General features: G+C 40.3%; 1 long non-coding RNA gene and 1 pseudogene across 7 annotated transcripts in view; both read left to right on the top strand.

Annotated features, from left to right (window-relative positions):
• LOC146714266 (uncharacterized) overlaps positions 1–12,819 on the top strand; it is a 62,961-nt pseudogene extending 50,142 nt beyond the window's left edge. Inside the window, exons 37-53 of the transcript XR_014916480.1 lie at positions 492–521; positions 2,703–2,741; positions 3,048–3,197; positions 3,296–3,463; positions 3,600–3,877; positions 3,971–4,023; positions 6,123–6,244; positions 6,341–6,559; positions 7,729–7,932; positions 8,117–8,248; positions 8,367–8,560; positions 9,693–9,869; positions 9,954–11,327; positions 11,425–11,466; positions 11,824–11,874; positions 11,995–12,070; positions 12,357–12,819. The product of XR_014916480.1 is annotated as an uncharacterized LOC146714266 (transcript). The remainder of the gene's footprint in view (positions 1–491; positions 522–2,702; positions 2,742–3,047; positions 3,198–3,295; positions 3,464–3,599; positions 3,878–3,970; positions 4,024–6,122; positions 6,245–6,340; positions 6,560–7,728; positions 7,933–8,116; positions 8,249–8,366; positions 8,561–9,692; positions 9,870–9,953; positions 11,328–11,424; positions 11,467–11,823; positions 11,875–11,994; positions 12,071–12,356) is intronic.
• Positions 12,820–22,362: 9,543 nt separating this feature from the next.
• On the top strand, positions 22,363–26,185 carry LOC146714265 (uncharacterized). 6 transcript variants are annotated; one of them, XR_014918783.1, is made up of 6 exons: positions 22,363–22,408; positions 23,450–24,222; positions 24,707–24,827; positions 25,080–25,118; positions 25,312–25,433; positions 25,579–26,185. It is a non-coding gene; the product is annotated as an uncharacterized LOC146714265 (long non-coding RNA). The 6 variants fall into 6 exon arrangements; XR_014918785.1 differs by lacking the exon at positions 22,363–22,408 and having other exon boundaries at positions 23,114–23,630; positions 23,730–24,222; XR_014918786.1 differs by lacking the exon at positions 22,363–22,408 and having other exon boundaries at positions 23,114–23,635; positions 23,730–24,222.
• Positions 26,186–26,580: the final 395 nt, after the last annotated feature.

The following is a 26,580-nucleotide window of genomic DNA, read 5'->3' as shown; positions in this document are numbered from 1 at the left end:
AATTTCACTTATTGCAAAGTGGAATGCATCCAATTTCTTAAATAGACTCACCCAATGTCAAGCCACACCACATTATTCTATCTATATCTATCCCTACTCGCCCACTCTAAACTCTAAAATCCCTTCATTACATCTTCATGTTATTCTTCACATAAAATTCGATGATATTTCCGTCCTTCTAATGGAGAGTTTCGTAAACCAATCACAAGTAAGCACTGAAATCTTCTCGCGGTTGCTACAGAAAAGTGCTGTCACCAACGACCTTATTAAATGTATCTGGCCAGGATGTGCTCATCAATATATAGCTACGGTTACTTAGAATCATCTATTAAACTTCAGTGTAAACTTTCTGTTGTTAAAAATAACGGTGTGTTCTTGTATTTGTTTTTTTTTTGTCTTTGTCATTTGTGTTTTTTTTTGTCTTCTTTGCTGTTAAAAATTTTTGTCATATACTAAAAAATAAACATTGCAACCCTGAATTTCCTCCACAGATATTTCTCCATGTCCAACAACAACTCCAGGTATGTGAACAATTCTTGCTTTCCTTGTTCCTTCTTTAAAGTATTGTTTTGCAGTAAATATCACTAAAAAATTTGTAGTCACTGTATTTACTAACCTAAAGTCTTTCAACAATTTCACCAAGGCTTATATGGTGATGATATGTAAGCACAGCACTCCTGTCCTTAAAGCAAACACTTGATATTAAAGACATAATATGTACATTGCAAGGGTAATTTAAATTAGATTCTGTGGCTGCATTTAAAAATATTAATCTACAACACAAAAAAGTATGCTGAAATCTGAACTGCTGCTTTTTTCCTGTTTTCACAGTCACAACACCAGTAATAACAATGCCTACTACAACATATGAAATGTAAAGCATAAATGTTTTTGTGAGCGCCTGATCATCACTTGCATTTTATTTGATTTTGTTTTTTTGTTTTTTTTAATTTTTTATATATTCATGTACAGTCCCAATCAAAAGTTTAGGACCACTTGAAAAATCTCAAAAAATCACATTTTGCATGGATGGATCTTAACAAGATTTCAGGTAGAGCTTCAACACGCAACAAGAAGAAACGGAAGTGACACAAAACATTTTTTGAACGTGAATTTATTGAAAACAACGCTTAAACTGAAACAGGCTGTTTTACAACTTAAGAAAAGTTTAGGACCACTTGCCTTTAAAATGCCAGATCTTTGCAAAAATGTGGATTCACTGTCATTTTCTGTCAGGTAGTCACACTGTCATTAAGTTCTGATGGGAAAGGCAAAAAATGTTTCCCTTTTTCAACATGCTCGGGTTGCTAAACACTATAAGCAGGGTCTCTGGCAGTGCACCATCACTGCTGAGGTGGGACAGTCATTTGGAATTTCTTAAATGATTCTGAGGGTTATGGAACAAAAAAGTTGAGTGGAAGAAACAAACAATTTCTCCTGCAGTGAGCCACAGGATCCAATTGGCTGTCCCTCAAGACACTGGACGATCCGCGACTCAAATTCAGGCCGTTACTGGTACCAACTGCAAACCCATAACCATCAGATGACATCTGAGACTGAAGGTCTTCAAATATAAAAAAACATCTTCAAATGCCTTTTGTCCTGGAACGCCACAGAACTGACTGTTTGGACTTTGCAAGAGAGCACCAAACACTGGACATTGAAAGGTGGAAGAAAGTTTTATTCTCTGATGAGAAAAAATCCAAGCAGATGCCACTTCAGATGTTTTCTATGCACCACAGTGGTGGTGACACCATAATAGTCTGGGGTGCTCTTTTTCTTCAGTGGAACAATGGAGCCTCAGGAGGTGCAGGGGTGTCAAACATAGCCCCTGGCTATGTCCAGATGTTGCAGAGAGCATCCCTGATGACTGAGGCCCTTGTCTGTGTGGTAACGACTGGACAACGCTACAGTACACAAGGGCAAGGGACTTCTTTCCGGAGAATAACATCAGTCTTTTTTGGACCATCCTACGTGATCCCCTGATCTAGATCCTCCAATTGAGAACCTTTGGGCATGGATGGCAAGGGAAGTTTAAAAGATGGACAACAATTCCAGACAGTAGATGTCCTTTGAGCGGCTGTCTTCACCACTTGGAGAAATGTTTCCACTCACCTCCTGGAAATGCTTGCATCAAGGATTCTGCAATAAATTTTTGAAGTGATCGACAATAACAGTGGAGCTACTCATTACTGAGATCATGTTTGAAACTCTGATTTTTGTTCTTTTGATCAGCTGTTAAACAGCCTGTTTCAGTGTAAGCATTGTTTTCAATAAATTGCATGCTCAAAAAATGAATTGTCTCATTTCCATTTCTTCTTGTTGCACGTTGAAGAACATTGTTAAGACCCAACCATGCAAAATATGATTTTTTGCCATTTTTAAAGTGGTCTTAAAATTTTGATCAGGACTGTATAAATTTAAAATGCTTTTGTGTCAAAGCTCACACAGTGTTAATATCAGACCAAATCACTTCAACTGTCAATAAATATGTGTGTCAACATGTCTGCTCATATGTTGATTGAAAAGATTTTAAGTGTTCTGTTTCATGTCCATAAAGCAAACACTTGGGTTTAAGATATAATATGTAGTGTTGCAGCATGTACGTTAGATTCTCTGGCTGCGTGGGAAAAGAAAAAATATACATATTTAAAAGTATGCTGAAACCTGAACTGCTGCTTTTTTTTCTTCTTTTTTTACAGTCACAACACCATCAACAACAACACCTACATCAACAAATGGTATGATATTTGAAATGTACAATGCTCCAGATTATCACTTGCATTGTAAAATCTAAATAAATCGAATCTCTTTTGTTGTAACAATTCAGCTATTTAAATTATCTAAAAATGAATCTGTTTGCCAAGTGACTCATGTAACTGAGAGCTGGGGTAAATTTAATTGTAGATTGCTGCCAACAGGATTTTGACCATGTGGAAATTGCTTTTTTTTTTTTTTTTGATATGGGAGCTTGTTGTCAACATTTTATTGTGTCCCATCATTGTGACAGGTTCATGTGATGCATTCACTCATTTTCTCCTTCACAGCACCAGTGGTCTTCTATATAGCAGTTGAATTGCACATCTCAGCAACCAATGTGCCCCCAAATATCACTGTTGTACTCAGAGACGTTATGAAAAATGTCATCTCTCCTCAAATTGAGTTTTTAACAGTAAAAGACTTGAACTTCACCACATGTAAGGACTTGATCTTATTTATGTGATTTTTGCGCTATTTTTATATAGTGCTATATGAATGAGCTTTGTTTTGTCATTCTTTTAACTGTCTTGAAAAGGGTGCTCTCCAGTCTCTACGGGAGGGCAGCAGTGTCAGTGTGAGGACCAGTTTGCTTGGTCATGTGACAAGTGTGACAAATATGGTGCATGCAGTAATGTCACCTCAAAAACCTGTGGGTGCATCAACAGGCTTCCTCCTGGTGGAGAAATTTGTGAACCAATCTCAAGTAAGAATTTAGTAAATAATTTTTATGTGACCTGAATATGATGTATTCAAATATGTCTTTAATACATTTATTTCTGTTGGAATTCTCTGGTGTTAATTTCCTTCTTTTTTCTTGGATCTTAATTTATTCTCCACAGCTTTCAATCCATGTATAACACCAAATACAACTACATTACCATCAGTGACAACTACAACAATGCCAACACCAACAACAACAACAAAAATGCCAAACATAACAACAACAACAACAATGCCAAACACAACAACAACAACAACAACCACAACAACAACAACAACAACAACAACCACAACAACCACACCAGTGACACAGACATTTGAAATAACTATGGATGTTGAATTCAAGGAAGAATACAATCAAGAAACCAATGACTTTCACAAAAATGTTAGCAACACCGTAAGTCTTTGCCTTTTTTTCTTTGTTATTTAGTTTTCTCTTTTTCTCCTTCTACTAATATTTATTCCCTGTTTTTGCCACTGTCTCAAACAGATCAGAGAAGAAGGACTGAATCAAGGAATACAAGCAAAATTAATTAAATTCCGGTAACTCACAGTGTCTTTTTTTATTACTACACAATTCCTAACAAGGTTTTTTCTTCACTCCTTTTATGGTATGGTTATTGAAACATTCCACTTGTTTTTGCAAAGTCCGTTCACAGAAACGGATTTTGCAAAAACGTTATGCAAAAGCGTTATGGGGGGAATATCATCATCCCCACCCTATGAGATTAGTTACCAACCTCCAAGAACAACTGATGTGTTGAAGGCACTGAATGAATTGAATTGAAGAAAGAAGTACACAAAAGAGTAAAGAAGTAGAACAACCTTTACATGCCTGGGGCCTTAGAAACTGCCATTTTTTATTCCAAATGCACCCTGAGATAACTTCCTCCATTATGAGTAAAGTCACCCTATCCATCTTAACCATGTGTGGCACCACACACAAATGTGAGTTTTCTGCACAGTGAACTTAATCAAAACTAAATATCGGTCCAGGCTTGAAATAGGCAAATGAGAATGTGCCCGACTCCATTCAAGCCCAGGTTTAAAATCCTGGCAGCAAAAGCGAGAGCTTAGTTAGTAGGGAAGTTGATTAAAAGAGGGGGGAGAAAGTGAGCCCCTGCTACTCTATAGTTATTATCAGAATCAGAATACTTTATTGATCCCTGGGGGAAATTATTTTTTGTTACAGTGCTCCATTTTAAACCAACATTAAGACAAGACAGACAATACACTAACTAAGAATAGTACAATATATACATATATATACATACATACATACATAAGTCACTCATAAATAAATAGCTGGAAAAGAAACATGTGTAGTTGTAGCAGCAAACAGTGTGTTAAGTGGATGCGTTGTACAGGGAGATGGCCACAGGCAGGAATGATTTCCTGTGTCGTTCAGTGGTGCTTTTCGGTAATCTCAGTCTCTCACTGAACGTGCTCCTGTGACTGACCAGCATGTCATGGAGTGGGTGGGAGGTGTTATCCAACATTGTCTTTATCTTGGACAGCATCCACCTCTCCGACACCACCTTGAGGGAGTCCAGCTCCATCCCCACAACATTGCTGGCCTTACGGATTAAGACTTAAGATGAGATTTATTATCTGCAAAACTGGTTGAGACTGTTTAGTCAGGATGTGAAACACAAAAGGGGAAATTTAAATTCTTTCCCTTCACCTTCACAGACACCTTCACAGACATCTTTCCCTATTCATTTAATTTTTCTGAGGTTAGCCACTTAATTTGAAGGACAAAATTTTCAAATTTTATTATTTTCTTTTGTTTTAAAATGGAGCCTTACTTTAAATAAGAATGTTGTGGAATCTAAATGCAACATGGGTCCCAGTGGTAATCACAGCACCCGGGGCAGTGATTCCTAAAATGGGGAAAAGGGTCCAGCAGATCCCAGGAAAAACATCTGACATCTATATCCAGAAGTGCGCAGTCCTAGCAACAGCAAAGATCCTGTGCATGGCCCTCAAGCTGCCAGGATCTGAGCTTGAAGGATAAAGACTGCTCGTAGGTCGAGTGAGGAATTTATATGTTCAACATTTCAGGACCTAGAGAAGGCCTTTAACTGCAGTCCTCAGGGTGTTCTGTGGCCCATTGTTGGCCATTGTGGCTCATGAATATGGACCCATTGTTGCAAGATATCTGGCCTCACAAGCAATCATGGTTGGTTTGCATTGCCGGCAAGATGTCAAATTCATTCCTGGCGGGTTCTGGACTTTGCAAAGGCTGCAGTTTGTCAATGATTCTGTTCATTACTTTCATCACAATTAAGACTTCACTGTAAACATTTCCATCTGTTAAGTTGTAAATTAATGTGACTGAGGGAAAACTCAACATGCAGTAAAACTGTCTCTACTACTCATTCTAAAAACATATAATCTGGAAATAGTCTGACATTTAGCCTTTACCCAGTAGAGGAAAAAATTAATTGTTAATTATTTGCAATTTACTGTAATGTATTTATTTTATGTTATTTGCCATAACTAAAGGCATTTGATGTTTTTGTTATTTGAGATGAAACTTGTTTGGCCTGTGTGAGTGAACACATAGCATGTGAGAACTTAAGAGTTGGCAACTCTTTTGTGGTTACGTTTTTTTAAAGGAACTCTGTTCTCTGTTGCAGGAGTGGAAGTACCATTGCCCAATATGAAGTCAGTGGTCCCTCTTCTATTACACCAGACTTTCAGGCACTAAAGTTAAAAATATCTAACAACCTGGCAAAATTATACCCTGTAATATTTGAGGGTAAGGTAGTTTTTTACATTTATGCTCTTAAATGTTGTGAATATCTGTTGGTACAGATAGTTGTTTAGTAATTGTGCGACATTTTTGTCCTTAAAGCCTCGGGTCCCCTGACATTTTCGCCAAATGATGGATTTTATGAGCAACCAGTGACTGTAACATGTGGCCCTCAACCAGGGGATCTCAATTTTGGCACTGTCTCAGCAGCAGAGTGGAGACGTAATATGGTGCTCATATCTGAAGATGGAGAACACAGAATTTCAATTAAGGATGGAAAATCAACCTTAACTGTGTCCAGGTTTATTAGCGCTGACGATGGTAAGAAATGGGTTGGTGCATTTAATAGGAATACATTTTAATAGAATGTGTTCAATTAAAATTAAAATTAAAGTTCTGCATCACAGTTTTCTCTTAGTACTCAGGCCAGAGCAACAGCAAAATTCTGATTGGCTGGGTAAAATTCATCTTACAGTGCAACGCAAGCATTGTCAGTGCATCAATCAGTCTGACCTGGTTTTGAAAAGAACAAATTGCAGAGAAAGTTTCACCCAAAAATAATTATAGTGCAGTCTGTCTTAGTGTAGTAAATATACCACTACAATTATTTTATGTATTGAAGAGGTATCCAATGGTTGGGCCTAAGTCTCTCACAGAAATACAGTGCAGAAGAATTCTGCCATGTTACTGAACCACCGCAATAAACTCTGATGAGAGCAAAATGTCTGGTGCGGAAGACTCTGTATACAGTATATATGTTCAGTGCAGATAGATATATAGTGTATAGGTATACATGTCATCCAAAAAATCCACAACACAGATCATACAAAAGAAATATGGTACAAAAGCCAAAAAATGTTTTCCTTTGCTGAGCTGTTACACTTCATGTGAGCAGTATATGCATTTTAACCAGTGATTTAAGGACCACAATAGCATCTAAACAAAGGGACGTGACATTTATAGGTACACTAATATTCTGATATACAGTTTTTCCCAGTTTCTATGGCTCACTTCTCAAATAATAGTTTAGTGATGCAAAAGAGTACCGCCATTGGTTGGGGGCAGACAAACAGTTTCCCCTCTTGGGTTTGCAAGCACATTATAACGGGTGTGCAGTTTATGACAATTTGTGGCCAAACAGAATATTAGGTTTTTTTTTTTTTACTGTACTATTTTATTATTAATGAGCTGATATTCTACTTTTTAGTTCTGTGCAGTCCAGTTTTTTTTCCCTCACAATACATTGTAAAGAGTCCTTTCATTTTAATACAGAATGTAATATGTTCTGCTTTTAAGCATTTAAGCTATATTTTTACACAATCGCAGTTGGTTATTCCCAGAAAAATTAGGGTTGGATTGCTAAAAAGTAAAGTTTCAGTGTATGAGTGCGGAAAACCAGGAGTATTCCAAAAACGTTATTGTTGTTGTTATTACAAATATTTTATACCTCTTTTGTTGGTTTAATTTGAACATTTCACTTTTAATTACAGGAGTTTATGAATGTCGGCTGATGCGCACAAATGACAAAGCATTTTTTCGTCAGAAATCTGCAACATCATTCAGTCTGAAAACAAAACCCACAATCACAGTCTCACCAATCAGACAGTATGTGCAATGTTCTGGAGGAAGTGTGGCTCTGAAGTGCAGTGTGAATGATGGGTATGAGGTTCAGTTTCAGGACATTTCTGCAGCAGGTAAGCCTGACACAAAAACACAAAAATCAACAAAAGGCAAATCTGTTACTGAGAAACATTTTATATTACAGCATTTTTCACAAAAGCATATTTAATGCAATTAATATTATTTTGTAACTTTTCGGTCTTGCTATTGTTCTGCTCTCTAGGATATTTTTAACTTACCTTTATTGTTGTTGTTTAGGCACTGGTACTTCCATTACCTATAATTATCCTACACCTCAAGGTTGTCAAGAAGGGGAAAAGACAGTCATCTGTCAGTTAAAAAACCAAAATTTATTTAAAAATACAATAACACTGCAGTTGTCCTCACAGAGTGAGTATTACTTAATACATTCAGATATTCACAAGTATGATCATGAACATGCATTCATACATACAAAATGAAAAATACATATTAAAACTGATGATGTATTTGTTCTCTCTCTGCATAGGTGCTTACTGTACAAATGACACATTTGGCCAAGGAGATATAGGTTACAAAGCTGCAGTGCCCTGTGATCCAAAATTTGTGGGACCAAACAAGGTGGGAGAAATAACTGCAGTGTGCAAGGAAAATAGGAAATTTGACGATGTTGAATACAACTGCATCCTGTTGCCAGTTCAGGAGCTGCTTGACCAGTCCCAGGTAACCTAGCGCTCTGGTTGTTTCCAACAACAGATAATGAATCATTGATTCAATTAAGGCAACACAATGCAAGTCAAATCAAATTACTTTTATTGTCACATCACAATATACTGGTACACTGGTACAGCACATGCGAGTGAAATTCTTGTGTGCAAGCTTCAAGCAACAGTCTTGTGCAAAATGCAAGAAACAAGAGAATTACAAGAATAGGAATATGAGAATTATAAGAATAAATATATGTACAACTATAATAATGTATGCACATCATTAAGTGTGTGTGTGTGTACATATGTATAAAATACACAGAGGTCAGATGTAGTAATGGTCTGAGCCAAACCCTAATTTGGCAACTGTGATGGAGTTGGTGGGAGGTATTGGCCTGTATTGAACTTATCTTAGATACCATCCTACTCCCCAACACCACCTAAAATGGGTACAGCATGCAACATCACAGAGGAAAGCACTGCCCACAACAGATTCATAGAGTATTATCCAACAGATGTTAAAAGACCTCATCTGCCTCAGAAAATAGAGAAAACTCTGGCCCTTCCTGTAAAGTGCAGTTGTGTTTTTAACCCACTCCACTTTATTGTCAGTGTTTTCTCTGAGGTATTTATGTTGTGGTGGTTTCATGGTCCTCCTAAAGTCCACAGTCAGCCACGAAATAGTAAAATCATATGGTCACTGGACACCTCTGCACATAGTGTGCCAGACACAGCCTGCAAAAGAGACATGGGCTCATCCTCCTGTAGGCCCACAGTCCTGTAGGAGGTACCATTGGGGGTCAGCTGCAATGGGTGTCGCACGTCAAATGGGAGCAGAGGCCCTGGCAGACTGATTCCCGGGTACCAAGACTAGCAAATAATTATGTGTAATAATAATTATATATCAGTATATTGGCTGTATGTAATGAATGAATATCTGTACTGTTGATGCACAGTGGTCCTGTGTGTGTGGTCCAGTGTTCTCCTTAAAAAGGGAATGAGAAAAATGCATCAGAAGCCTCATATGTGATTTTAAAGCAAGTGCATCACTTATGCTTAAACCTGCAGGAAAACTAGAAGAAAGTAAAATAAGTAGAATATATAAAATTATTAAGTGGAGTTAACATGCCTCTGTTCAAATCTCACAGTTCTTGACTGCCGCTACATTGCCAGTATTTTTGGAAGAGCTCAAGAACGTCACTGTCAATTTTACTGAAGAAGTGATTACATCTCCTCCCAACATTAAAGCTATTGTGAGAATACTCAGCAATGTCGCCAACAAATCTTCATCCCTCGATATCTCAATTAGCAGAGATTCAATGGAGGTATGTTGATTAGATTGCAGACGTTTTCACATTCTGAACAGTTAATGTTTTTAATCTAAAATCATTCTTTTCTCTTTACTATAGAATGTCTTGATAACAGCAGGGGTTCTCACCATCAATGGAACAAAGAAAACATGGAACATTCTCAATAACAATGACACCAAAAGCATCTTAAACAACACTGATGTTAAAAGTGTTAGCTCATCATTTTTGGACTCCCTTGAAAAAATAACCTCTCGTCTTGTCAATGCAACTTTTGAGATTATGACAGGCTTTATTCAGTTAAACAGAACTACATTCACAGACACTTTCAATGCTGAATTTAATTCTTCAGTGACAATACAAATACCAGAGTCTAATGGAGATAACAAAACAATCACTATGATAGTATTTAACTCGTTAGATAACGTACTACCTGCAAGAGATGAGGCCAATTCATCGCTCAAGTCCATAAACGGCAGGGTTGTACTTGTTCAGTCCACTGGCCAAATCAATAATATCTCTTTCACATATGATATTTTAAATGGTACACTGGGAAACCCTGAATGTGTCTTCTGGAACTTCAGCCTCTTTGATGGTCTGGGAGGATGGGACGGCAAGGGCTGCGAGTTAGTGTTAAACATAAATGAAACAGAAACTGTCACCTGCAACTGCAACCACCTGACCTCATTCTCCATCCTCATGTCACCGAACAGTCCGAAGAAACTCTATTTGGACATTATAACCTACATTGGAGTTGGCATTTCGATGGGATCCTTGGTCATATGTCTCATCATTGAAGGCCTCATTTGGAGAAAAATAAGAAAGAATGAAACCTCTTACTTGCGTCATGTTGCCATTGTTAACATCGCCGTTTCCCTCCTGATTGCAAACATTTGGTTTATAATTGGAGCGGCCATTTCAGATGCAGAAGTTAAAAACCCCCCAGCATGCACTGCAGCTACCTTTTTTATCCATTTTTTCTACCTAGCCCTGTTCTTCTGGATGCTGGCCTCAGCTATGCTGCTGCTCTACCGTACAACTAATGTTTTTGGTGGGGGTTTGTCGAAAGCATCTATGCTGGCCATTGGATTTTTTCTAGGCTACGGAGCTCCTCTCATCATTGCAACAGTAACTATAGCTGCAACTGCACCTGACAACGGATACATTCGAGAAGATACCATATGCTGGCTCAACTGGGAAAAGTCCAAAGCTCTGCTGGCATTTGTGATTCCTGCACTTTTAATAGTGGTGATAAACCTCATTATCCTGGTTGTGGTTTTGTACAAAATCATAAGGAGAAGGGTTGGAACAACTGCTGCACAAGCAGAGGAAAAGCACGTCTTAGTGGTTATTGCCAAAAGCTTGGCTGTGCTCACACCATTTTTTGGCATAACTTGGGGTTTGGGAATTGGAATTCTGGCTGATCCACCAAATGAAGGAATCCATATTGCATTTGCATTCTTCAATTCACTACAGGTACAAATTCATTTTTTCCCCTATCTGTATACCATGATAGTAGCATCTTTAATCACTAAATCCTTGATAACTCATGTTACTCTGTTTTTAAAAAAAGGGCTTCTTTATTTTGGTGTTTGGAACACTGCTGGACGGTAAGGTACGTACAGCTCAATTTTAAGAACAGAAATATAAATTCTAATAATACTGCACTAAAATCCACTTCCACTTTCAGTGCCATGTCATGGTTTCTCTGTAAGCCCGTTTAAATGGCTACTCAGACTTGAGGATAGAAGTAGACAAGTAGTAGACGGGACCATTTAATAAATAACAGTTATGTGCATATGCTCATATTCCACACAAGAACACACACAAAAAAATATGATGAACATCACCATAGTGCAAAAACAATACAAGATAGTTTGCTTATAGTGTTTGGCTTGGCAATAAGAACAAATTTATCAAATTTCTGTGACTTCTATTTTAGTGTTCTAACATTTGACATTTCATTTATCAGGTGCGGTCAGCAATGGCATCATGGTCACAACCTTCCAGAAGTAGGACAGGGGTAAGAACAAGTTTCCCTGTCATGGGCTTCATGTTCCTTTTTTCTTTCCTTTCTTGTTAATCACAGCTAATTTGCTTCTTGTTAATATTGTTTGATTTGCTTTTTGTTTTGTTTTTTTAGAGCACAAGTGCTGGAAACTCAACATCAAGTCGACTTCGATTTTTAAGGAACTGGAGACGTGGAAGACGTGGAAGAGGTAAAGAACCATCAAGGAAACCATCAACTTAATTTCTCTGTAAAAATGAAGTGAAAGCTGTGTGTTTTTAGGTGTGCTTGTACTTTGATCAGGCAGTCCAACATGGAAAATAATAATTGGATGCGTTTTGCATCAACACATACAAAATGTCATTTAAAAAAATGTTATTTATACAATTATTTAATCTGCCAACAAAACTACAGATTCCTGGTGTCGTACTGTATCTACTGTTGTATTTTTTTTTTTGAATACACAACACAGAATAACTTCACTCTTTTTTTTTTAGATGGCTACCAGATGACATCCAGTGCATCCAGTGATTTCCATTCCGCTAGCAACACATAATGTGTGCAGAAAACTGTGGTTATTCAGATAACCAACAAGTCGGCTTCCCCCCCCCCCCCCCCCCTTTTTTGCCATATTTACAATAAGTTAATCTGTGATGGTTTTATTTATATATTAAATAATATTGAATCCTACAAGAATCTGGCTTGATTTTGAAGAAAATTTAATTAAGAAAAACGTATGTGATTGCTACAATATTTTTGAATGGCATAATAAATGTTGGAATTGTAATTATAACTTGTTATTTATCTTTGATTTTGATTTGAATGCATGATTATCACATGTCACAGAGTACATATTTGCAATTAGTAATACATTTTTATTAATCTGTTTTAGAGGAAGAGTTAAGTTTACTTATTCTAAAGAGTGAGTATATCCATGTAAAATAAAATGCTTAAGTTTCCAGAAGGTTCTCAATTATATATATATATATATATATATATATATATATATATATATATATATATATATATATATATATATACGTGTGTGTGTGTGTGTGTGTGTGTACATATATGTGAAATAAAGAATATACAGAGGTTAGCAATTGGATATTGTGCAAAAGAAATGGCATTTATGTACACTATGGAGTGTAGAACCTGTGACTCTGTGTCTGAGGCAAAATTTCCCAGATTTTAATCGAATCGAATCTAGAAATCAGTGACGATACCCAGCCCTAATGGCCTTACAAACCCAATAGTGAGATCTTAAGAGATCCGCAGCCTACGGGTTTTCAATGGGGTGTCTCAGGGTCCCCAGGAAAAAAATGTAAATGTAAAATAATAAGATAAATATTCTTCTGTAGCAATAACAAAGTATAACATAAATTATTCTGTAGCAATTACACAAGAATATCCAGTAATGTCCTGCCTACAATTAAACACATTCACTTTAAATCGGGGCATCTGCTGTGGCAAATGGGTGCAAGCCTTTGACCACAAACTTAGTCACTGCTCGGTGACATTCGTCTATCCTGGCCTGAAAGGAGACGCTACCGGTAGACTGCAGCGAGAACTGCCAGCATCTGAGCCAGACTCTGTCTGTCTCATCACGGTCACCTAAATGCACAGTAATGGCAGGTTTTGTAATAAGGCAGATCGTGCTAACATAATATGCACTGTTAGTTGATTACCGTATTTCCCGGACTACAAAGCGCACCTGAATATTAGCCGCACAAGCTAAAATCACGGTAAAATCCTGTTTTGTACATACATTAGCCGCACCTGACTAAAGGCCGCAGGTGTTTCAATGTTGACTTATCATATGTAAGAGAATATGCACATAGGGAATGGTCAGGAAAGAGATGGCTGTTTGGAGACACACCCCTTTTATTAATATTTTGAAGAACAAGTTATGGGTACATGTTTGCATAACTTTTTAGGTATATAAGATAAGATAAGATAAGATAGAACTTTATTAATCCCTCGGGTGGGTTCCTCTGGGAAATTTGATTTCCAAAAAAGCACAGCACCGACAGAAGTTACAGAGTTATACACACACACATATATATAAATACAGAGACAATATAAATAAAATATACGAAGGGGATAAATAGAATAAATAGGAATAAAAATAAAAATACAAGTGAATTGCACATTTCAAGTATTGAGTCTATTGCACCGTTGACTATTTACAAAAGTATTGCACAAAAGGTATTGTACAGTGAGGTGCAGAGGCACTACAGCTTAGTTGCCCCCTCCTTTGTCCTCCTGTTTCCTCTCCCCTCCAGAGAGGAGTTAAACAGTCTGATGGCGTGTGGGACAAAGGAGTTTTTAAGTCTGTTAGTTCTTGTCTTTGGGAGAAGCAACCTGTCACTGAACAGACTCTTCTGGTTGTTAATGGCCGTGTGCAGAGGATGCCTGGCATTGTCCATAATGTCCATCAGTTTCTTTAATGTCCTTTTCTCTGCCACTGTCACCAGAGTGTCCAGCTTCATGCCGACCACAGAGCTAGCCCTCCTGATCAGTTTCTCCAGCCTGGATGAGTCCTTCTTTGCTGTGCTGCTCCCCCAGCACACCACAGCATAGAAAAGTACTCCAGCAACCACCGACTGGTAAAACATCCTCAGGAGCTTCCTGCAGATGTTAAAAGACCTCAGCCTCCTGAGGAAGTACAGTCGGCTTTGGGCTTTTTTATACAGGTGCTCTGTGTTGCATGACCAGTCCAGTTTATTGTCCACCCACAGCCCGAGGTACTTGTACTTGTTGACCACCTCCACCTCCTCCCCCTCTATCTGAACCGGCAGTGGACCTGCTCTAGACCTCCCGAAGTCCACAACCAGTTCCTTAGTCTTTGAGGTGTTGAGTTGCAGGTGGTTTGTGTGACTCCATGCGACAAAGTTCCTCACCAGACTTCTGTACTCCTCTTCCTGATCATCCCAGATACACCCCATGATGGCTGTGTCGTCTGCAAACTTCTGAATGTGGCATAATTCAGAGTTGTAGCAGAAGTCAGAGGTGTACAGGGTGAAGAGAAGAGGGGACAGCACAGTTCCCTGTGGTGCTCCTGTGCTGCTGACCACAGTGTCAGACGTGATGTCCTTCAGCCTGACGTACTGTGGTCTGTCGGTGAGGTAGTCGGAGATCCAAGCCACCAGGCAGGGGTCCACCTCCATCCTGTTCAGTTTTTCTTGAAGCATACAAGGCCGGATGGTATTAAAGGCACTGGAAAAGTCAAGAAACAGTATCCTGACCGTGCCTTTTCCCCCATCCAGGTGTGAGTGGGCTCTGTGTAGGAGGTACAGGATGGCATCCTCCACTCCGACACCCGCCTTGTATGCAAACTGTAGTGGGTCCTGGGCATGTTGTACCTGTGGTCGGAGGAGGTTGAGGAAGAGCCGCTCTAGAGTCTTCATAAGATGTGACGTCAGTGCCACCGGTCGGAAGTCATTCAGCTCATTGGGCCGGTTCTTTTTGGGGACCGGGACGATGCAGGATGTCTTCCATAGGGCGGGCACTCTCCCCAGTCGCAGACTGAGGTTGAAGACTCGTTGTAGCGGCTCCCCAAGTTCAGCAGCACACGCCTTTAGCATCCTAGGACACACCTTGTCTGGGCCTGCTGCCTTTCTGGGGCGAAGCTTCCTCAGTTGTCTCCTGACCTGATCCACTGTGACACTGGGAGATGTTTGGGAAGAGGGGAGGGGGGGAGATGTCTTGCTGCTGAGAGAGGGATTGGAGGAGGGGGGTGTCATGGTGTCAGGAAGGGGGGGAAGCGAGGGAGGTAGGAGAGTGGGGATTGGACTCTGTAGTGAAGGTGAGGGTGGGGGGGTTGTGGGCTGGTCAAACCTGTTGAAGAAGTTGTTGAGTTCGTTTGCCTTCTCCACAGTCCCCCCCCACTGTGCTTTTCTTGGTGTTGTGGCCTGTGATGGTTTTCACACCATTCCAGACCTCCCTCATATTGTTCCTCTCCAACTTCTGCTCCACCTTCCTCCTGTAGGTGTCCTTTGCTTCCCTCAGGCAGCGTTTCACCTCCCGCTGTGCTGCCTTCATCTCCTCCTTCACTTTGCTCCTGAAAGCCTTCTTCTTCATGTTGAGGACAGCTTTGACTTCCTGTGTTACCCACGGTTTGTTATTAGGATAACACCGTACCGTCTTAGCAGGGGCGACCGTGTCCACACAAAAGTTGAGGTAGTCTGTAAGACAGTGTGTCGCCCCCTCTATGTCCTCACCATGTGGGCTCAGGAGCACATCCCAGTCTGTGGTGTCATAACAGTCCCTCAGAGCATCCTCCTTTTCTGGGGTCCATCTCCGGATGGAGCGCGTTGTGACCGGCTGCCTTTGGACGAGGGGTGTGTATTGTGGCTGTAGGTAAACCAGGTTGTGGTCTGACTTCCCTAGTGGGGGGAGGGGGGTGGCTCTGTATGCATCTCTCACATTAGCATACAATATGTACAAGTAGCGGTAATTACAAGTAGGAAACATGTACTGTGCTTCATAAATGAGTAATAAATGTAGTACATAACAATAACCTACAGCACACCAGAAAAATAGATTCAGACTACCTTTTAGGCTCAGGTGCAGTCACACGCTTTAACAAGAAGAAAAGTCAGTCATTCACCACCATCTTCCTGCGCACTAAAACCACCAAAGTCCTCTTCTCCAGTGTCAGAAACGAACAGGCTCAGAGTGGCTTCGTCATCCACTCTCAGCTTCTTTCCTTCGTTGTCACTTACAAAACCAAACAAATCCTCGCTGTCAGTGTCAGAGTCGAACACCCTCTGAAGGGCCGTGGCGGTGTCCTCCTCTCCATCATGCAGCAGTCCAGCCCTTCGAAATCCGTTGGTGATCATGGATGTTTTCACACTTTTCCACGCTGTCAGATTCCACCGGTGGAGTTGAGCATAACTTGCTTTTCGCAAGTTTATCGCCGCTCGTCATCCACGACTCCTATGGCGTTATTTTTGTGCCACTATTCTGAGCGCACGTAAAAAAAATTTGCAGGTGCAAGTGTTGCATTTTGAGGAGAAATTTATTTTGAGCGAAGAAAAGCTGAATTTGAGTGAACAAAATTCATTGCTGCGTGCAAAAAATGTATTTCAGTGTTTGCTATTATCCACACACACACAATAGCAGCCCCTCTCGCTCAGTTTTTGCACTTGCGCTCGCTCGCAATGTGTCGCTCGCGCTCTCAACATTTCAGCCCGTGCGCGCTCAACTCGTTCTGTACACCGTTATATTTGTGCCACAAAACCAGCCAATCACAGACTTGGATGCAAAAAAAATCTGATTGGCTGTTTTCGTCTCCAACCAGCTCGAAATGACGAAATGCAATATCCCAGAATCCATTTCGTCCAAAACTCAAACGAGGCAGTGGCGGAGGAACACAGAGTGGCAGAGTTTGAAATATTACTCTTTGTGGGTCACAAAATAAACTTTTAAGATATTTTCATGCGAGAATGGTGCTGTGTAAACTTCTAATATCTGCTCGATTTATCAAGACATCACATATTTGCATAAGTGCTCTAACATTTTTGGAGATGCCTGTTACCCACCAGCTGACCGAATACCTGGACTGGACATTGGGCATTTACCCGGCATTTGCCCGGTGGGCCAATGGTGATTTTTCATTTTTATGTTAGTTTGTTTGTTTTTGTAATGGTATAAACAATGAAAGGTGGTGGATTAGCCAGCTGGTAATAATCAACTCTGGGCTGGACCAATTACAATACATCCGTATTGAGGGGAAAAGACTTCAGCGAGAATAAAAAAGACACAAAGCTGGAGTTATTCTGTGTCTTAGCTGCCTCTTCTCTCCTCATTCTCCCTCCCTCTCCTGTTGCTACTTCAATCATGAAACTGATCAATGATCAGCTGATCGTCTCTCTTGTTTGTTTATCTCCCACTTTGCGCCAGAAACAGGAAACCAGCGGATGTTGCGCTAAACAACAACAGCAGCACGTTCAAAATTGATCAGCTGTTGTTAGAATTTATTTAAAATTAATTTCTAGTATCAGCTGATGTTTGCTGGAGCCACAGCTGTAAAGCTGGAAACATGAAGGTGATACAAATCATACATATATACCAACAAAACAGTGTACATCACTGTCACAACAGCGTTTGTTTTCGTTCAAAGGCTTTATGGTTTTTCCAATAATACCTGGTGGTGTAGTCGGTGATTTTTTTGTCAGTTCAGCCTTATATATTATGTTTAACCCGAGTTCCCACCCGGTCAGCTGGTGGGTAACAGGCATCTCCGAAAACGTTGGAGCACTTATGCAAATATGTGATGTCTTGATAAATCGAGCAGATATTTGAAGTTCACACAGCTACATTCTAACATGAAAATATCTTAAAAGTTTATTTTGTGTATATTGTATATTTCAAACTCCGCCACTCTGTGTTCCTCCGCCACTGCCTCGTTTGAGCTTTGGACGAAATGGATTCTGGGATATTGCATTTCGTCCTTTCGAGCTGATTGGAGACAAAAACAGCCAATCAGATTTTTTTGCATCCAAGTCTGTGATTGGCTGGTTTTGTGGCACAAATATAACGGTGTACAGAAAGAGTTGAGCGTGCACGGGCAGAAATGTTGAGAGCGTGAGCGACACATTGCGAGCGCAAATACAAAAACTGAGCGAGAGGGGCTGCTATTGTGCGTGTGTATATGGATAATAGCAAACACGGATATACATTTTTTGCATGCAGCAATGAATTTTGTTCACTCAAATTCAGCTTTTCTTCGCTCAAAATAAATTTCTCCTCAAAATGCAACACTTGCACCTGCAAACCTTTTTTACGTGCGCTCAGAATAGTGGCACAAAAATAACGCCATAGACTCCCGCTGAACGCGTACCGCTACTTTGAAGTTTGTTTTTCGCGCTACTTGTACGGCACTATGTTGCCTGGCGGATGGACACGTGGCCAACATACCACTCTTGAACCCCGATACTGTGTGTCTGATCACATGCCCTTCCACCAGGCAACGTAGTGCCATACAACAGCGGAACAAACAAAACAAATCGTCTTACGATATGACAAAAATCATGGACAATCCACAGAAAAGCCGCACCTGACTAAAAGCCGCAGGGTTCAAAGCTTGTGGAAAAAGTAGCGGCTTATAGCCCGACAATTACGGTATTTACCTGCCGCATTAACGGGAGAGGACGTGCAAACGTTACCGCTGCTGCTGGGCTGAGGTTCACGAGTCCGGAGCGAAATTAAAAACACGACATTCATTTAAGGATATCGCGTGTTTGATGAGCAAATGCTTTTGCATATTCGTAATGTTTCCTCCCTTAAATTAAATATCTACTTTGCAAGTATTGCAAGTTGCCCTGTTGTCATCCATTCTCATAAAGCATAACCAAACTTTTGAGCGTTTGAGCCGCCGTGTTTCCTGCCAGGTAAATGACGCTCCGCATTCCGGGTGACTGGAATTGATCGAATTAATCAACTAAATTTCTATATAAAAATGAAGTGAAAGCTGTGTGTTTTTAGGTGTGCTTGTACTGTAATCAGGCAGTCCAACAGGGAAAATAATAATTGGATGCATTTCGCATCAGCACACACAAAATGTCATTTAAAAAAAAATTATACAATTATTTTATCTGCCAACAAAACTACAGATTCCCGGTGTAGTATGTATCTACTGTTGTATTTCTTTTGAATACACAACCCAGAATAACTTCACTTTTCTTTTTTTAGATGGCTACCACATGACATCCACTGATTTCCATTCCGCTAGCAACACATAATGCGTGCAGAAAATATATATATATGTATGCCAAGAGTGAACGAGACATCGATTCACTGATCCACACCACCAGGCTATACAGCAATGACATCGGAATGTCGTTCGGACTGCAGAAGTGTAGGCGGATGGTAACAAAGAGAAGGAAGGTAGTCAGAACTGAGGAGATTGAACTACCAGAAGGCAACATTGCAGACATAGAGGACAGTTACAAGTACCTGGGGATCCCGCAGGCGAATGGGAACCATGAAGAGGCTGCTAGAAAAGCTGCAACCACCAAGTACCTGCAGAGGGTCAGGCAAGTCCTGAGGAGTCAGCTGAATGGTAAGAACAAGATCCGGGCCATCAACACGTACGCCCTGCCCGTGATCAGGTACCCTGCTGGGGTAATAGGCTGGCCAAAGGAGGAGATAGAAGCCACTGACATAAAGACAAGAAAGCTCCTTACCATGCATGGAGGGTTTCACCCCAAGTCCAGCACCCTGAGGCTGTACGCTAAGCGGAAGGAAGGGGGCCGGGGACTGGTGAGTGTCAGCACCACAGTCCAGGATGAGACAATGAACATCCAAGAATACATTGGGAAGATGGCCCCAACTGACCGAGTGCTCAGTGAATACCTCAGGCAGCAGAAACCCAAGAAAGAGGAGAGAGACGAGGAACCATCATGGAAGGACAGGCCCCTGCACGGTATGTACCACCGGCAGATAGAGGAGGTGGCTGATATCCAGAAATCCTACCAGTGGCTGAGTTAAAGAGTTGAAGCTCGGTCAAGTTAATTAATGGTTTGAAGCTACGGCCGACGCGATGTTCGACCGATCAATTGTGCAAAGTGACCCACAGCTATTGAAAGAATTGCATACATACTTACAGTACAATTTACCACATATTAAAGGCCTGTGTGTGCCCTCAGCAGCCTGCTGCATTGGAGTTTGCCTGGTAACAGTTGACTCAAACGGAGTCAGGACGTATATTTCTAAAATGTCTTTGTTTGTCGAGTGAGGTCATGCACTGAGGTAAAGACACACGGGCTGCCTGCACACATGCACAGTATATAGACTTGTTTTGCTTGTAAACGACATGCTCATGTTCTGTTCTGAAGTGCAGTAAGTGAAATAACAGGAAGCATCTGGCGGTGGCGGAGGAACAGAGGAAGGAACTGTTCTTTTTTAGAATATGTCCGAGCTGGAATTACTGGAACATGCATGTTTATTTATCTGCTCTGACACATAATGCTCGTCATCAACTATGTTATATATATGACACCCCATTTATTGTCCGGAGAAGATCGATGCTGTTTGAGTGATTGTGCTCGACTTCCCACATATATGTGTTTTAATAAAATCATTGTTTTGACGCACAATGGACCCCCAGTCGTATGTCTCTTCCCTCAAATACAAATCAGGACAGGAGCATGAAGCTACCATGCTATAACGGGGAGGCACCTCCAGAGACCTATCTAATCCAGGTACAGCTGGCTGCTCAGCTAAACCAACACGTTCTCACTCCCAACTCGTCAAACGTGTGACGCATGGTCAGGCTCCCTCTGCTTCACTTATGGACGCGCAGGGTACCCCCCTCGCGTCGGGAATTGACGTGGAGGGTCCTCCGATTGAAGAGATTGCCGCGGAAGTGCCTGTTGTCAGTATATTTAGACATTTTCCAAATCACATTGTAGTGACGTATACAGAACACAATAAATTATATAATGTAAACAACTACCTGAAAAACAGGTAGAACGATACTTTTGTATCGTTTATTGCATTTACGGAGGGAGTGATGTATCCTGGGTAACGGCACAGCTAGCTACTGGGTGACTTTATTCACCCGCTTCGGCTGTTATCAGTCCATACAATGGGCGTTATTAGCACAAATCAGTCCCATAGATATGGGCCATCTCCTGCTAGATTGTTCAGAAGGTTGTTCTCATCCATCCAGATGGAGGATCACTAACAGGAGCGTGGGAAGACTCCAGAATCCACTCTGGCTGGATATGCAGTGGATATTACCAACAGGTAAGACCATTTAAACGGACAGCATTTATAGAATGACTATTAAAAGTCAGCGAGTGTCAGTAATGTTAATGTGGTTATCTTAGTAATACACCGAATGCTAATATAACAGCTTTAAGATGCATTTGTAGATATTATTACGTGTTTTACCGTCTTTGTGGTGCTAGCTTAAAGTTACGGTGTAAACGTTAGCTTATATTAGTAAAGCTGTTACTGGTTAAACGATGTTAGCACAGAGATATTAGCTTCTGTCATGACTGATGAAGTTACTAGTTAATAAACTTTTCAGTAAAGTGTTTAATGGCAGCCACAGATTGACAGCAAATATCTCGATTAGCTTCAGTGCATCTATAATAAATATGTGCAAGTTTCAGTGCTTCGTTTAAACTGTATGATACTTATACTGACCCAGGGTCAGTGTAAAATACAATCCCAGCTGTGTGAACAAAGCCTGGCTCCTTTAATCCTGCATGACAAACCTCAGGATGCAGGTTATTATTACTCTTTCCTGCTGGCACACCTGTCACACCTGAGAGTCAGCTAGAAACTTACAGTGATGAGTAAGTCATGCAAAGACTGCCAGACTCTGTAATACTGCAAATGATCAGTGACTCAGGTTATCACTAAACTTTAAACGGCACCTCTGTGTCTCTGTGTGCTGAACATCTAGGATTGAGTCAGGCTGCATCAGCTGAAGCTGTTATTTGTATATATCAGTATTTTTTTTAAATTCAGATGTGGGGAAAATACGTAAGACTGCAGTGAAGCGATGCACCAGATGAATCCCTGGCCAAAGGTATCGTACTTAAATCAGACTACTGATCCAGCCACATCAGCCTTTTGTGAGGTCTGTTTAAAGTTGACTAAAAATGAACTGCAGGTTCCTGAGAGGTGGACTGTGAGCACAGAAACACATGTTCATACATACAGCTGCAGCAAACTTACATTAATTTTAAATAGATTTGTTACTCTGATGTCTGTCTCTGTGTTAGTCCTCTGACAGACTGCTGACCTGTCCAGATGTGTTCTACCTATGACTACTGGGACAGGCTCTAGCCTCTGTAATAGAAATGTTCTGTTATTCTCATTTAAAGTATTTAAGTGCTTATGCATGTGCTTAGTTGTGACACTGTTACTGTTCAGTGAAAGTTTCTAAAACTAGATGAACTTACTTCAGCGTCAGCAGTTTTAGAAAACAACTCCCTTTACAGGTGCTGATAAGGCCAAGGGCACAAAACAGCTTAACCATTGATCGGTTAGGTTTCATAGCGAGACACGTGAAGTGTGGTGTGATCAGTTTAACTTCCTCCCTCTTCCTTGGAATGCAAAAAGGAGGAGGAGCACGACCTCTGTGGCAGCGCTGACATGACTGAACTGTGATGTTTGATGTGTGTTGGCGCAGTAATAAATAGCTTGATCACAGCTTTCTGTGTTGCAGACTTTATTTAAAAAATTCCACGACACCTCCCCACCCTCCCACTGCGAACCTGAATTGAATATTCAGAAGACATTTGTTTAAATAGTTCTACAAATCTGAGCTGTTGGTGTGTCCTTGGATTGTGTGGTAATAATATTAGAGCCTGCAATCTTTCTTACTGAATCTCTACTATGAGTCATGTTACCTGAGATTAATTCTATGTTTACCTGTCAGCCTGGACGAATGTGCTGTGTGAAGGAAATTAAATTAAATCAGATCTGAACTGCGTACATTTGAGGAACCTGTTCATATTTAATTGAAATATGAACCAGTGATTTTTTTGATTGCTGATTCCAAGAGAGTCTTTGTGGAAATCCTGTTTGGCTTTTTGTTATTTTAATTCTCTTCTCTGTTTTCCAGAACAGTTCTCCACAGTCACTGTCCACATGGGTCAGTGGGACCAAGAAGCACTCTGCTAATGTGTGGACTCTGACCAGCAACATCCAGCAAGACCCAGACAGCGTTTTCTATCTCCCAGCTGGAGGTTTTTGTTTGTCTGTGACTGGAGAGTCAGATTTTTGTTGAGCTTCACACTTGCAGAGTTAAGTCAGTTTGCAGAGATCCCTCCCACCCTGGCTTTTATGTCCTAGATTTCTTATCTGAAACAGTAATATTTCAGTGACTGCTGCTTATACCACAGGTTAATACACGCTACTGATCCCTGATGGGAGAATCATCAATTTTGGCAACAAAGAAGCCTGGTGGATGTTTGTTTACAGTCTGATGATGGGACATCATGCTCTGCATCTTCAAAGTTTGCCTCCTCATTATTATTCATACCCAGTAATGTGAAGTATGCTTATATCTACTATAACTGAACCAACCTGGTGCTCTTCATTTATGGAGGCTGTTGAGTCTGAATGTTGGATGTTGTGTATCTCGTGTTCTCTGGGCTTTGTTGTCCTCAGTCTTTTTGCAGGATCAGAAAACAAAACCAGGAGGCGCGTAAATGTTTCTTCTCCATGATGTTTCTTCAAATGTTTCTTCTGGATGATGATAAGACTGTGACACGGGATGCCACCTTTGGTCTTGTGATGAAGCAAAGCTCAGGAAGAAGTGGGATTAAATGGTACCCACATGTGTGCTGCTGAGAAGGATGTACAGGGGCACCTGCAGCCAAATCCAAGCCTCAGGTTAGTTGTAGTTGCAGAACGCTATAGGACTGAGACAGCTGAGGCATCAAATGTTTGATTAAACGGATGAAAAGGAGAAGTTTCCTCCCTGTAATTATCACTTCTTAAAATCTGTAGCAACTTCAAGTCTGTCAGCATGCTGAGCATGCTCAGAATGTGACAATATATTTTTGTTCAATATTTAATTTCTTTCAGTTGCAATTGATAAATGAAAAAATATATATATTCTTATAATTTAGCAAACTAATTTATCAAAAAAAGAAACGTATATCTGCATTAGTTTTAATAAATTAATTTGACACCTGCATTGAAAATACCATATTGTATTCATACAGAATCAGTATGGTATCATTGTTTGTCTGATTGCTGAAACTAAGAGCTACTTTGATCTGTTTAGATCTAAAGTATCCAAAGTTGAGCTCTGATGTTTCTTCACCCCTGTGTGTGTGATATGTGATTCCTACATGCGGGCAGAGCAGAGCAGCAGTTTGTGCTCACAGATGGTGACGGTGTGGAGAGACGGTGGTGTTTCCTCAGAAGAACCAGCAGAGTCACTTGCTGACTGATGTTCGTCTGCACTGCACAGAGGAAATCAGCTGACCGAGGTTTGTCCAGTGACGTGTTATGAAATGTATATTTGTTTTATGCTTACAGTTATGTTTTTCTTGACAGAGGCTCTGCAGAGGTTAGACAAAGCAGAGAAAACATGTGCTTTACATTTTACTGTGATTTATTGAGATATTTGTTGCCTGATGTTCAGCAGGAATGGAGAAATAGAATCAAAGGGAGATGTTTTTGCTGTTTTTGTAATGATGTAAGTAAATCTTCAATATTATTTATTTGCTTGGTTATATTAGGAGTGTTTCTGAGTGAGGGGGAGAGGAGTCATCATCCAGGTAAAGTGACATAGATCAGTGGATACACTTGTCTCCCCTTTAACACTAGGAGTCCCAGGCTTCAGGAGACGATCCAAGTCATCCTTAAATGTTAGTGCTTTCAAATACACAAACATTTTTAAAGGACAAATGAACATCCAACTTTGACTGTAATACAAAATAAATCTTTGCATGTGTGTTTTCAAACTCTCAGATGGGCAGCATATCAGTCTTGGACTGTCTAACCTGCCGGAGCAGCACTGAATGACCACCACACATGAGCATGTTCCTGCAACATTCAGCATCTGATCCTTCATCTGTGTGCTTCTGCTTTTGGTAAGTAGAGTTACCCAACTCCAGTAACTCTAAACACATGCCATCCATTTCTAACGGCCTGGTTACTTCCTGTCAGTTACTTTAGAAACCATGTGGTCACCTGACCTAACACTGTTTCTTCTTCTTCTTCCCCTTAATGTTCAAGTGTCACATGTCAAACAGCTGGAGAGGAAACTACACCAGTGTACTGGGATGTTTCACCAACACGTGCCAGATGCTGTTCCTTCATGGTGACATCACCAGAGACAGCCCCACCCACCTCAGGACCTCGCCATTGATCATGATGATTATAATGATGACAGCGAGCGGAACTAAGACTGTAAAAATCCACGACCAGAATTTTTCTTTCTAATTATTAATGAATACTGAGAGCCTCTTTCTGTGTTTTGTCTGTTTTGGGGTTGTTGTTTTTTTACCTCATTTGTTACTAACAAAGTTCACAAACTCACACAGTTTACATTCTGTAGGTTTCCATCTTTACCAGCCACACTCCAACTGTATTTAAGAAAATAATCCTTAGAAATCGTCATTTTTCTCTTTTGTAATTGATGATAATTCAGTGAATATACTGCGCTGCTTCCTTCTATTGCGTCACACATTGCTTTAAGTTTTTCAGTGTCCAGTTATTTTTTACTGCTGTTTGAATTCTCTGAATGTTTGACCCTGTAGACTGTTTGATGGACTGCTTGTCTTCCTGTTTGTTACCGCCGCCTGTTTTTTAATAAAGATTTGGATTTCTGACTTCAACACAGCCTCTGCGTGTCCTCCCTTTGTGTCCTCTTCCTCTGTGAATGTGTTGCATGTGTCACAGATTCATTTTATTAACAGCTTTCCCACAGTGAGTTGCATCAGCGTTCATTCACAGCACATTTCAGAAGGATTCAGATTAATACAGTGATCTTACAGTCAGAATGATCCTGACAGAGTGCCACTGTAAATGATCTTTCATCAGGTAAATTTTAAAGTTCAGTATTTCAAAGCAGGAGTTATGAAGACTCATACTGGCATTAGGACTAATAATATGTACTTACAAAGTCAAAGTTTTTTAATTATGCTAGAATATTGGAAGACAATCAACTTTTAGTGTTTTCCGCATATTAATTATTCTGAAATAGAGACGGTGACCCTAACTGTACAGAAGCACTAA

The sequence above is a fragment of the Copadichromis virginalis genome, linkage group LG3, assembly GCF_057382275.1.
Source record: "Copadichromis virginalis isolate Kocher_CV1m ecotype Utaka linkage group LG3, C_Virginalis_male_GT1.1, whole genome shotgun sequence".
Taxonomy (NCBI): domain Eukaryota; kingdom Metazoa; phylum Chordata; class Actinopteri; order Cichliformes; family Cichlidae; genus Copadichromis; species Copadichromis virginalis.
Note: the sequence above shows the minus strand (reverse complement) of the source record. Positions and strands in the feature narration are given on the sequence as shown.